General features: G+C 43.2%; 1 protein-coding gene across 4 annotated transcripts in view; it reads right to left on the bottom strand.

The window, feature by feature from the left end:
* USP9X (ubiquitin specific peptidase 9 X-linked) overlaps nt 1-7,642 on the bottom strand; it is a 205,070-nt gene extending 197,428 nt beyond the window's left edge. For all 4 annotated transcript variants that reach the window (XM_048864529.2, XM_048864519.2, XM_048864537.2 and 1 more), the window contains exon 1: nt 7,052-7,642. The gene's annotated coding sequence lies outside the window, so the exon portion shown is untranslated. The remainder of the gene's footprint in view (nt 1-7,051) is intronic.
* Nucleotides 7,643-12,956: the final 5,314 nt, after the last annotated feature.

Here is a 12,956-nt window from a genome sequence, read left to right as displayed (position 1 = left end):
TATTCCAGCCCTACTGAAGCTATATGCATAAAGTTAAGCCTCTACTTAAGTGTCAGCAAGATCGGGGTGCCTAGGGGATCTAGAACACAAAGTACAGTAAAACCTGTCAAGAGCGACCACTCATTGGGGATAGCAAAAGTGGTCACTTGTAAGATGTGGTCTCTCTTCAAAGGTTTGCACAGCAGACAACGATCATATTCCGTGGCCTCTGCAAGAAGTTGCTCATAACAGCTGGTCTCTGAGGCAGGTTTTACTATATATGCCTTGTGCATCAAAGGAGGTCATATTAGAGTATTAAATACATATTTTTATATATATATTTTATACATGTTAAATACTAACAGCTTTTCAGGTCAATGTTTATATTCAGCTCGTTGCAAGAGATGCATTTCTTGTAGACAAATGGTAGTTGTCTGTTATACTTCAGGTACCACGGGAAAACAGTCCAGAACCTAGTGAAAAAGAAGCCCATACAATCTAGGATTTTCCACCAAAGTAAGCATGTATCAAAATGTAAGTTTTGTATTTTATTCCATCAATGTTTGCATGCCTACTATTATCCAAAACATTTGTCTCAATAACCAGAAGACAGCAAGTCCTACCCAGCAGCTCAGAACTGAACTTTCTGAAATACGTGAGTAAAATTACTTGTTTTGTACAAAGAAGAAATATTAGTAAAGTTCACAATGAAAAATGTAACAGGAATTAGGTGGGTTAATCAACTTCCTTTTTTTAAAAAAAAAAAAGATTCCACTTTGGAATGCTGTCAACTTTTAAATTTATTCTCCCCCTCCCCTCAAGTCAGATGCTCATATCCAAGCTGTCTTGTACCTTTACTGATATCCAACTTGACAAATCATCCAGAAGGCCACTAAACCAGATTTATTCTACTCACAGGAAATGCATGATGTAAACATGCAGCGTGGGGGAATCCCTAAAGTCTCCCAGGGATTCCACGAGCGAAGTTCTGAGAGGGTAAAATTAAGACAAATAGACAAATGCAGAAACCCTGTCCACTCTAACAGACAACTGCATCATTAGAAGACCTACTTAGAACAAAACTGTCCAACCCAAGTTAAAACATGATTCTGTACTCAAGCATAGTTGGAACCCTTTTTTAATTGCATTCCAAAGTAAAGCTATCACCATGTCTCTGTTCAGGAACACGGTCAAAAAGTACAGTTATTTTAAAAAGGCAGTTATACCCATTATGACAATACTATATCAAAGCTAAAAAATTGTAAATATCACCATATTCATGGGAGAAAAAAAATAGAAGATTAAAATATAAGAAGTCTGGTGGTAATTTTTAGTAATTCAAGAATCCAAAAGAACTCAACCTTTAAACTGGTTTCAGAGGAACAGCCGTGTTAGTCTGTATTCGCAAAAAGAAAAGGAGTACTTGTGGCACCTTAGAGACTAACCAATTTATTTGAGCATGAGCTTTCGTGAGCTACAGCTCACTTCATCAGATGCATACCGTGGAAACTGCAGCAGACTTTATATACACACAGAAATCATGAAACAATACCAGCAGGACAGTGGGGTGGGAGGAGGTATTGTTTCATATTCTCTGTGTGTATATAAAGTCTGCTGCAGTTTCCACGGTATGCATCTGATGAAGTGAGCTGTAGCTCACGAAAGCTCATGCTCAAATAAATTGGTTAGTCTCTAAGGTGCCACAAGTACTCCTTTTCTTTTTGCGAACCTTTAAACTGTTCGTCTAATACAAACTACATAATGTTATCACCACCCACAAGCACACACTTTATATCACAGACTACACACCACAATCTTAGTTCCGCCACCTAAGAATGGCAGCATTCCATCACCCTTGTAGCCACCCCCTCTGCATACCCGGGCTGTATGGTCTGTGGTATACAGCAGCTGAGGTAATAGTAAGGTATTGTGCTTGCAGGTGGAGAACTAGAGGGAACTAGAGGGTACTGTTAGGGAATGTCTACACTGCATAGGAGAGCAAGCCTCCTAGCTTGGTCCACAGACCTGCGTTAGTGGGGCCTCCGGCTAGAGCTCAGGCTCTAAAGCTCCAGGGGCTAAGGGGGCTTCAGAGTCAACATACCAGGCCAATCTGTAACATCAAAGCACCATCTACACAGCTATTTTTAGAGCACTAGTGCGAGACCTGGGTCTCTACCCAGGCTGGTAGACTTGCTCCCAGATGCAGATTAGACGTACCTTTAGATCAGGGATTCTCAAACTGGGGGTTGGGATCATGAGGTATTACACAGGGGGCCATCAAGTGATCCATTCCCCATCACCCATTCCCAGCTTTTGGCATACAGGGGCTAGGGATACCCATCCCTGCCCATCCTGGCTAACAGTCATTGATGGACCTATCCTCCATGAATTTATCTAGTTCTTTTTTGTACCCTGTTATAGTCGGCCTTTACAACATCCTTTGGCAAAGAGTTCTACAGGTTGACTGTGCATTGTGTGAAGAAATATATCCTTGTGTTTTAAACCTGCAGCCTATTAATTTCATTTGGTGATCTAGTTCACGTGTTATGAGAAGGAGTAAACAACACTTCTTTGTTTACTTTCTCCACACCAGTCATGATTTTATAGACCTCCATCATATCCCCCCTTAGCCATCTCTTTTCTAAGATGAAAAGTCCCAGTATTATTACTCTCTCCTCATATGGCAGCCATTCCATACCCCTAATCATTTTTGATGCCCTTTTCTGAAGCTTTTCCAATATATCTTTTTTGAGACGGGGCTTGAATATGCACGCAGTATTCAAGATATGGGCATACCATGGATTTACACAGAAGCAATATGACATTTTCTGTCTTATTATCTATCGCTTTCTTAATGATTCCCAACATTCTGTTCGCTTTTTTGACTGCCGCTGAAACTGAGTGGATGTTTTCAGAGAACTATCCACAATGACTCCAAGATCTCTTTCTTGAGTGGTAACAGCTAATTTAGACCCCATCATTTTATATGTATAGTTGGGATTATGCTTTCCAATGTGCATTACTTTGCATTTATCAACAGTGAATTTCATCTGCCATTTTGTTGCCCAGTCACCCAGTTTTGAGAGACCCTTTTGTAGCTCTTCGCAGCCTGCCTGGAATTTAACTATCTTGAGTAGTTTTGTATCATCTGCAAATTTTGCCACCCCACTGTTTACCCGTTTTTCCAGATCATTTATGAATATGTTGAATAGGACTGGTCCCAATATAGACTGCAGGGGGACATCTCTCTCCATTCTGAAAACTGACCATTTATTTTACCTACCCTTTGTTTCCTATCTTTTAATCCATGAGAGGACCTTCCCTCTTATCGTGAACTGTCAGCCACCACCCCAAACCCTGCTTTGTCTCCAGCCTTTATAATGGTGTTAAATATTTTAAAAGTGTTTCTAATTTATAAGGGACATCACACTCAGAGGCTTGCTATGTGAAAGGGGTCACCAGTACAAAAGTTTGAGAACCACTGCTTTAGATGGCTTAACTTTTTCTTGTGTCTGGATTTGTGTAAGGTACATTGTGCGTAGCAACCCTAACTACTTCCTCAGTAAGTCCGCGTGTATTATTACATTATGTTAAATGACACACTGTAAAATACAAAGGAGAAAGACTACAACCCAGTACCATAGGTACATGATAAGTTATTTTTTGCAAAAGATATACCGTCTTCTAGGACTAAAATAATGTCCAACCACTCAAATTTAGTTCACATAATACACCTAAACTACAACTTTAGCCCCTAAATTTAAAACAAATATGACAAGAGCAATACAAGTATTATGTACTACATTTTTAAGGATTCACGCAATAATCAAATTAATGGTTAAGAAGAGCACATACTTCCAAAGCATGATGTTCCTAGCAAAATAATGATTCTTGAACAGCAGCAAGAATTTTCACTTAAGCATTTGGATGTTAACATTAGTATCCTAAATTATAAGAGAGACAAACCCTCATGTTTATAACCTCTACTAGGGATTAGGAGGAAACTTTCCCCATGTGCACATTATTCCCCATTAGGGTTTCTAACACCTTCATCTGAGACATATGGTTTTGACTACTGCTGGTGAGAGGATACTGGATCAGACAGACCACTGGTCTGATTCAGCATAACAATTTCAGTGCTCTTTGGAATGCAAGTAAGGATAAAAGCATTGTTTCTTCCCTTAAAAATATGACCAAAACAGACTGAAGGAAGTAATTTTAAATTAGATGTTTATTAGTAAAAATGTTTTCAAAACGTTATTGCAATTTTTAATTCTATTTATCAGCTAACAAACACTTTTTCAGAAAAAATAGCTATGCTGCCTGAAATCCATGTAATTGTTAAATTCTAATACTTTAAATACAGTTGAGTATATTGGGAAAAATAAAAAGGTTCCTATGACTCTTGAAGAAAAATTCTCAGTAATCAAGTAGATGTGTCTCAAAGTTATTTTTATCACAGTCAACAACAAAATTCTTATTCAGTTTTACTCAGGATATCTGACATTTTGAAAATTCCCTACATGAATTGCATATTTAGACTTGAGAACCCCAGCAAGAGAATACTACTGTGGTTACCATAGGCATTTCTAGTTCCTCAAGTGGCTATTTACTTATCTTTTCTCATTTTCTTTGTAACAATTCCAGCATTTTCAATACATAACTGACAAGACTGGATACATAATAGAAACAGGGGTTGCTTGACACTCCGGGGTACCCTCAAACGTGAATGCACTAAACTGGAAACAAAACACTTCTAAAGGGGGTGGTGTTCTAAAGATGCAAAAGCCACACCTGGTCTGCTCCCACTGCCCTTACTGATTGGTACCTACAGAAGCAGCCCTTCCTGTCAGTTCAATAGGAAGTAGTATCACCAGAATAGTAAATTCACCAGGACGGGAAGCAGCAGGCTGGAAACAGTAAGAGGACAGCAGAGGTTGCTCAAAAGAAATGTTTTAAAAAGACTATATAAAGAGGCAAGATGATAGAAAGGGCACAAGGTAAAACTGAAAAAGAAGAAGAAAAAGTGGTGCAATCTTATGGGTTTATTTTTAACCTAGAGCCTTTTTTCACATAACTAGATGTTGGAGGTTCTTCCACAGCAGTTCATTCTAGATTATACTGATTATGTCTTTATTCAGAGCTATCTTTAAGTATCCATGACATCCAGCGCAGCTGGCCTTTACTCTCCTGCTCCAAATACTGCAATTGAGGGAAATAATTTTAATATTTGAGAAATATGACTGAGAAAATTGCTGAGTTCTGGTTTGCGAAAACAAATGGTGCTGCTGCCTTGCAAATAAACATCATTACATGTTTAACAAAAACCTCAAGATCAATGTACAGTAGGATTAAGATTTCGCTGAACTAGCTGGCTTCATCCTACATGTTCCTCAATCAGGAATGCTAAAGGAGGAAGTCCCACCATTTTATCATAAGCAGCACCCAAACAATCCAGGACGTAGCTAGCAGTTTGAAATTTGTAGATAGCTGCTAATCTGTTACCAATAACCTCTCAAGGTAGACATGTCACTACAGCTACCTAATCAGCAAAGACCCAATCCTCTCAACACTTACCACCAGTCCCACAGCCCAGCACAATTGTAGTTAGCTAGCAAACGGATAAGAGATCCCATGACAAACAAACCTGCAAGTCAGTTTGCCATAGCAAGCGTTCCTAGCATATTTAGTACTATATATCAAAAATAAATTAGCCCAGTTTTAAAATTTAGGCCTCAATCCTGCAATTAGGTCCATATGGGCAGATCCTTGCACATACCCAAAATGAATCCAGTGAGGCTTTGTTGAGATGTAAAGGTCTTCCCACACTGAACCCAACTGCAGGATCAAGGATTTAAAACAATTTGCAGACAAAATCAACATGCCTGGTAGAACCATAATACACACCTGATTTGTATAAAGAATTTTAGAGTCCTTTCAAAATTCTAATTAGAATTACACACATTTTTATATTAAAAAAATAATTTTTGCTACATGATCATTCAATATACAACTTGATTCCTGAACAACAACAATCAAATTAAATATGGCATCTTACAACTTAGGACATTTCTATGACATTTATATAGAAACAAGTTTATTTGGCAATAAGAGACTGTTAGTATGGATTTTTCATATACATCCTCACTGTACACAGACAATGGTGCCAAAAGTGAGGTAGAATAGTAGTTAGATAACTCCAGGGGGGTGGAGGGGGGAGAGGTCCTGTGGTCATCTCCTCAATTACCTTTTATATTGTCAATAAAAACAGAGGGCCAAGACATTAAAAATTATGTCCCAACTGCCCTGCCGCAGATATGAATCTCAAAGTAAAGTTTTAACACTGGTGAAAACGAACAACTGGAAAGTCTTAAGTGGTCATTTTGGAAAACTAACAGGGTGAACTAAAGAGAAGGGGGCATAAAAGGGTAAGGCCGTTTTCCACACAGGAACAGTTTTATTAGGAATGGGAGCTAGAGGCGGGACGCACTTCGCCCGCACCCGTGTTAATAACGCTTACAGCGGCTGGGAATGAGCTGGTGCTGCTGGATTTCACTCCGATTTGGGGGAAGAGTCTGAGCAGGGCCTTTTATTTCCAGGCGTAGCCCAGGCCTACACAGCTCCAATCACTCCACCTCAGTAATGGCGCTTGGTGTGAAATGAAACGAGACTCAGGAGAGGTAAAAGCGGGTGCCGCTCTGCGGGGAGCCCCTCTCACCCCAGCGGTCCAGGGAGGGGCCGCCCGGCGGACACGCTCCCCGAGGGTACCAGGCTGGGTGCGCTCCCTCCAGCCCGCCTCGCAGCCCCGCACAGGACGGGGAAGAGGAGGAGACGCCGTCAGCCATTTTCCTTCACGCTCCAAAACACAGCGATGCACGGACACACGCCGGGGGCGGCGCCGCCGCCACCTCCCCCCGCAGCCACAACACAGCGGCCTCCGGCTCCCCACCCCGCCTAGGTGGCCCCGTCCCCCGGGGCCAGGGACCGCTCAGCCTGAGCCTCCCTGCGCTCAGCGCGGCCACCGGCTGCGGCACGAACCGCTCCTCTCCACCCGGCCCCGGCCCATGCTCACCCCCGCACGGTGTCCTCTTCTCCCGCTGCTGCCGCCGCCGCGGCCCGCTCCCCCGCTGTGTGCTGCTGCAGACGATGCGCCGCCGGGGGCTGTCTCATCCCAGGCAGCCAGCAGGGCAGCGAGTCATGCTCGGCGCAGAGCCGGCGGGCGGAGGGGGCTGCCCGTTGCCGGGCCCCGCGGCGCTGTGCGGAGCTGCCCGCGCTCGGATCCCGGCCTAGCCGCTTGGCTCCCTCCGGCAGCGGCGCCGGGGCGTCTCTCCTGCGTCACCAGCTCCTGCCCGGCAGCCCGGGGCTCTGGCTGGGGCTTGGTCGGGGCCTGCACGCTCCGCCCCGTCCGGGGCACAGACACACACACGCCCGGGGGAGGGGCGCACACGCTCCCCGCGCCGCTCACCGGGGCCTGGGTTCGGCGGGGGGAGGGGCCGGGCACTGGCCACTCGTTGCGTGCACGGGGCGGCGGAGAACAGACGCGGCGGCGTGGCCGGTTCCTCGCTCCCGGCGCTAGCGTCTCGCTACGTCCTGGGCAATATGGCGGCTCCGGCAGCGCTGGGCCAGCGGCGCAGACTCCGACCTAACGCGACGGCGGCCCCGCCACCCAAACAGCGTGACCCCCCCTCCCCCTCCTCTCTCTCGCCGTGTGTCACTCAGCCCGACGGCGGGGCAGGCCTGGCGGCTGTCACCACCCCCTCGAGGGGCGCGCGGGGCTCCCCGGGGCGGGGGGAGGGGAGGGACGGGGAGGGGGCGCGGCGCAGAGCGGGGCGGCCGGGCCGCGCTCACTGGGGCGGGCGGCTGCGCGGCCGTTTCATGTCGGTTAGGCTCGTTGGGGTTCCATTGTGACCCGCTGTGCGAACAGCGCCGCCGCGGAGAGCCCGGATAATGACGTCAACGCTTCCTCCTTCGGGGCCGGGGTGGGGGAGGGGGAAACGGGAACTGGCGCGCGGGGGCCTGGCGCAGCCGCTGACGTCCCTCTCCCCCGCGGGGCCGGGAGCCCCGCCTCAGGCCGAGGGGCGCCGCAGGCCGCCTTCAGGCCACGCGCACCGGCGCAGGCGGGTGGTGCCCGGCGGGAGAGGGAGAAAAGCCCGGGCAGGCCGCAGCGCTGTTTGCCGACTCCGGGTGTTTCCGCCGCACTTGCCCCCTTCCCCCCCCAGCAGCGGGCTGCCCGTGGCTTAGGGCACAAGCAGTAGCCGTAACGCAGAACCGGCCAGACAGCCCCTCGCCCTGGCGCGGGCACGGGCACGGGCGCTGGAACTAGGGGAGTTTCCTCCAGCTGCCTGGCACCGTGCATGCAGACCGGCGGCATCACTCGTTTTTCATGCGAGTCTTGCATACATACAGCACCCTTCAATCCGAAGCCTGTTACTAATTTAGGACCCAGTGCTGCAGTTGAGTCAGACTATGGAGTTTTGCCTAGACAGTAGGAGGGGGCCCTTAAGCTGTCATACAAGCAAATACTGTATACATATAGCAATTACTTCACCCTTCCCTGCATGCAGCCACCACTGGAGTAAGCCACCATCATAATTTAAAGGGCATCAGCACTGTAAAACTCAAATTTATCTGTTTTGCTTCTCCCACCCCCAATTGTTTTCTTGTAACACTTAAGGTTACTATAACAAATATATTATTTTTGTCTATTTTTTTCTTCCGGTTATTTGCTTGACAGCACTTAGAATATAGTAAATTCAATATTGTCACATCTCTCCATTTGTGTGGACTTTGTGTATAGCAAGAGGAGGGAGAAAACATTTTAAAAATAGGGAATAATCTAAAACCACAAAAGTTGACAGGGAGATGGAACTCAACCAGATCTAGACCTGAAACTACTTTTACCTTTTTTTTAAAAAAATTGATCATATTCAAGTTGAGTCTCTCTCATTATACAGCATTAGCCAATATGATGCTAACAGTTTCAGGGCAGGCAGTGAAGACAACAGTATCCAATTAAAAATGCAGCGGTAACTTTATGCAGAATGTAAGGAGTTGGAATTTGCCCAGGAGGTCAGGGCTAACAACCCTAACTTGTGAAAAATGTTTATTTCCAGTGTTTGCAGTCTGTACAGACCAAAACAACAACTACTCATAGTGACTGGACTCAGGGATTCTCTTCTAAACAGTCTTTAGAACTTCGGACTGAAGGGTGAATTATGGTGCAATTTCCTGATTTACTTATGTTTTCCTGCCAACCCTTAGCATTTGGAGAGGACAGCAAAAGCACATCTTAGGGCTGTCTACACTATAAAATTATGTCAACCTCATTTGTCAACATACAGCCGCCACAGTTACTAAATCACTTGTGTGTGTGCGCGCACACTTGGCTCCTTGTGTTAGCAATGCAAATCCTCATCAGGAGCGCTTGTATCAATTTTATTGTCAGTGTGGAGCATTCTGGGATGCCTTCTGAAAGCCAGTAATGTGCACAAAGTAGCCCAGTGTCTACACTGACACTGTGTCGACTTAGTTACATCGACCATGACTACACTGCTCAAGGAGGTGGTGTTACTAAATTGGTGTAGAGAGGCACTTTGGCAGGAAACCAATTTAAGAGAAGACACATCTACAGCTAGGTTAATGCAAGGCTGCTTACATAGACCTAACCCTGCAGTGTAGACCAGGTCTTAGTGGTAAGCACTCTGTAAACAAACCAGTACACGCTGCTATCCTGTTATAGTACAAATGCAGCAGTTTGTTTACTGTCAGACTAGTTTTTAGTATTTTTACCACCAACAAAAAATATAAGGAATTAAACAAGGTAATAATTTCAAACTATGGTCATTGTAAACATCAATAAAAGTTTAGGCCTAACAACCTTTGCTTTTAAGAACTACATCAAATACAGCCCAATTATTTCAGTTTTGATGACTTCCTACACCTCTTCATGAGATTTTGATGTCTCAGTCTCACTCTCTTGTTATACCTTCCTATCCCTTTTCTCTCTCTGCACCATCACTCATTCTTTCCTTCTATTCCATTTTGATTTTGTTTTGTCACCCACATTTCCTCTCCTTTCCCCTCTGGGCAGACAGTAAAGTGAAATTGACCAGAATGTCTGCAATTCTACTTCATTTCATTTCTTGTTCTGCCTCAGTACTCTCTGTTTTGCAGGAACCCTCTAGGCTCTGACTGTTTCAGCTTAGTTACAGAGGTGTAAGTGCATTTTCAGAATGCAAAAAGAAAAGGAGTACTTGTGGCACCTTAGAGACTAACCAATTTATTTGAGCATGAGCTTTCGTGAGCTACAGCTCACTTCATCGGATGCAGTGATGTAGTTGTAGTTTCCACGGTATGCATCCGATGAATACCCGGATACAGCTGTAGTTTCCACGGTATGCATCCGATGAAGTGAGCTGTAGCTCACGAAAGCTCATGCTCAACCAATTTATTTGAGCATGAGCTTTCGTGAGCTACAGCTCACTTCATCGGATGCATACCGTGGAAACTACAGCTGTAGTTTCCACGGTATGCATCCTGTAGTTTCCACGGTATGCATCCGATGAAGTGAGCTGTAGCTCACGAAAGCTCATGCTCAAATAAATTGGTTAGTCTCTAAGGTGCCACAAGTACTCCTTTTCTTTTTGCAAATACAGACTAACACGGCTGTTCCTCTGAAATCTGTCATTTTCAGAATAGATCAGAATTTTCAAGTTGTGTGCACTTCTCAACTGCCTCCAACCCTGTAAAACAATTAGTAGTGTCTAATTACAGTCATGTCTCTTTCCTATTTATCTTTAAGTGGATTAGTTTCATTTTTATGAAAAATGCCAGGTTGACAGCACTGGAAATTAAAGTTCCCTATGTATCCAAATAATAGTACAAGTAATAACAGTGCAACCTTCCCTATGCTGTCCTGACAATATAACTTTATCCTGACGTGTAGGTATTATCCTAGGTTCAAATAAGGAATATGTCCTTCTGTCTTTAGCACCTCTGATGGCATCAAACAGATTGATAGGTGTACTGGCAGTTTTTTTAATGCCCACTAAGAAATGGACTCAGACATCAGTTCAATTTGCATAATTCAACAAAAGACCATTAGATACTACTAATAGCCCTATTAAACCCCAAGCAACTTTTAGTAAACAGGATAACTACGTTAACTTGTAAAGAAGGCTTTCTTTAACAAAGAAAAGGAATAGAAATTTCATTGCATTTAACTGAAAGCTTCAATTTAAGGTACACAACAGATGTGAATTCTCCATGACTTTCCAATGTCCTTGGAGGTATTTTCCTCATTTGAGATTGTAGTTTACTTCCATTTCACACAAACCTAGTGTTATGCAATTTTTTATTATTGTAATTTACTAGTCTCAAAAATACTGAAACAAAATTGTGCATTTATGCTAAAGAAATTATGCCCATATTTCTTCTGGTACTTTGATATTTTATCTCCTTTATCAAACATTTTAAAAAGATGTGTTTCAAAATATTTTGCCAGGACAACAGTTGCCTGTAGCCATATTAATCAAACATCATGATAGGCTAACACAGACAGGTATTTACGGCATCAAACAAAAGGGGGCCTAGGATAGCAATGGGTCTGTTGTGGTTATTCAACAAGCAAATCCCAAAACAGTCTTCTCTGACTGTGCAATTCTTCCATTCTAACCAACAACAAGAAATAAGGCCTCTGTTTATGTTCATTTGAGCTTCCGAGATGTGCCTCAGAATCCTTTGAGTTGGTTTCCTCAGCTCATTTTATGAAGTTTTGTTGCAGCTGATGAAAAAGTCTGTGGACCACTTTTGGGCACTGCAGATAAGTGCTGCACGCAAAATGGGAACGTTAATATGGAAGAGAAAATGAACAGATAAAGGAGTAGATAAATTATTGATTAAAGAGGATTGGTGGCTGGAAGACAGCAGTTGGTGAGCAAGTGCTCACAAAGCCCACTTATTATTCCATAATAAAGTATCCACACAAGCATCTATTCCAGGATAGCTATTGCAAAATAGCTTATTTCATAATAACGATTCTGGACAGGTTTCCCCTGTAGACTAGCCCTAATCTGATTAGAAATTCTTACATGACATTTTAAATTCAATTTTTAAAAATGTAGGATTTAGGCATTCCCCTGCACGGTTTCCAACTCATTAAGCTGCAGCATTGTTCTAGTCAGCATACCAAACTCAAACTGAAACTAGCTATAAATATGTGAAACTGACTAATCTAGTTTCATTGTCCAACCTGTAAGAAATGCAAAAAGTAGACAGCAATGAAGATTAAGATGTTTAAAATGTTCAGTTTAATATATTATGAACAAGGATATTTAAATCAATTACTCTACATGTTCCATATACTAGATTTTTATCTTGCAGTATCCCTTTCAATAGTTATACATTTTTATTACTTTACAACTTTTCTCAGAATTAGCACTGTAAATGGAGGGATCTCAATAAAGACCAAGTCTCCACATGAACATATATCTTGCTGCAACGCAATGCAAGTGTTCAGTATAACTCTACAAGCTAGGACTGTTCTACCACATGACCTGCCTTTGTAGCCTTATGAAAAGCAGGGGTCCAGTGGAAAAAAAAAGTATATCATCATGTAATTTAAGACTATCATAATGTGTACACAAAAGAAGGCTGAATTAAGGTAGCATAGGCCATTTTAATTTTGGCGTTTCCTAACTTTTGAGGGATTGAGTTTTCATCCTTAGTTTTTTTAGTGTCGATTTTTTATGTAATCATATATGAAATTATGTAGGTAACTAGCAATCAGAAATAATATGTGAGCTGACATTGCTCTGAACTTTTGCATTTCCTGACACTTTAAATTAACTTGGCATTAGTATTGGTTTTTGTATTCTATGTCATTTTAGAGAAAACAAAGCATTTGTTATAAAGTTGTGTTGCGTAGTTTGCACAGCTCCATAAACTAAAACTCATAGACTTATTCTACACTTGACATT

The sequence above is a fragment of the Caretta caretta genome, chromosome 1 (assembly GCF_965140235.1).
Source record: "Caretta caretta isolate rCarCar2 chromosome 1, rCarCar1.hap1, whole genome shotgun sequence".
In the NCBI taxonomy this organism is placed as follows: Eukaryota; Metazoa; Chordata; order Testudines; family Cheloniidae; genus Caretta; species Caretta caretta.
The sequence above is the reverse complement of the archived record's forward strand: the minus strand, read 5'-3'. Positions and strand labels throughout refer to the sequence as shown.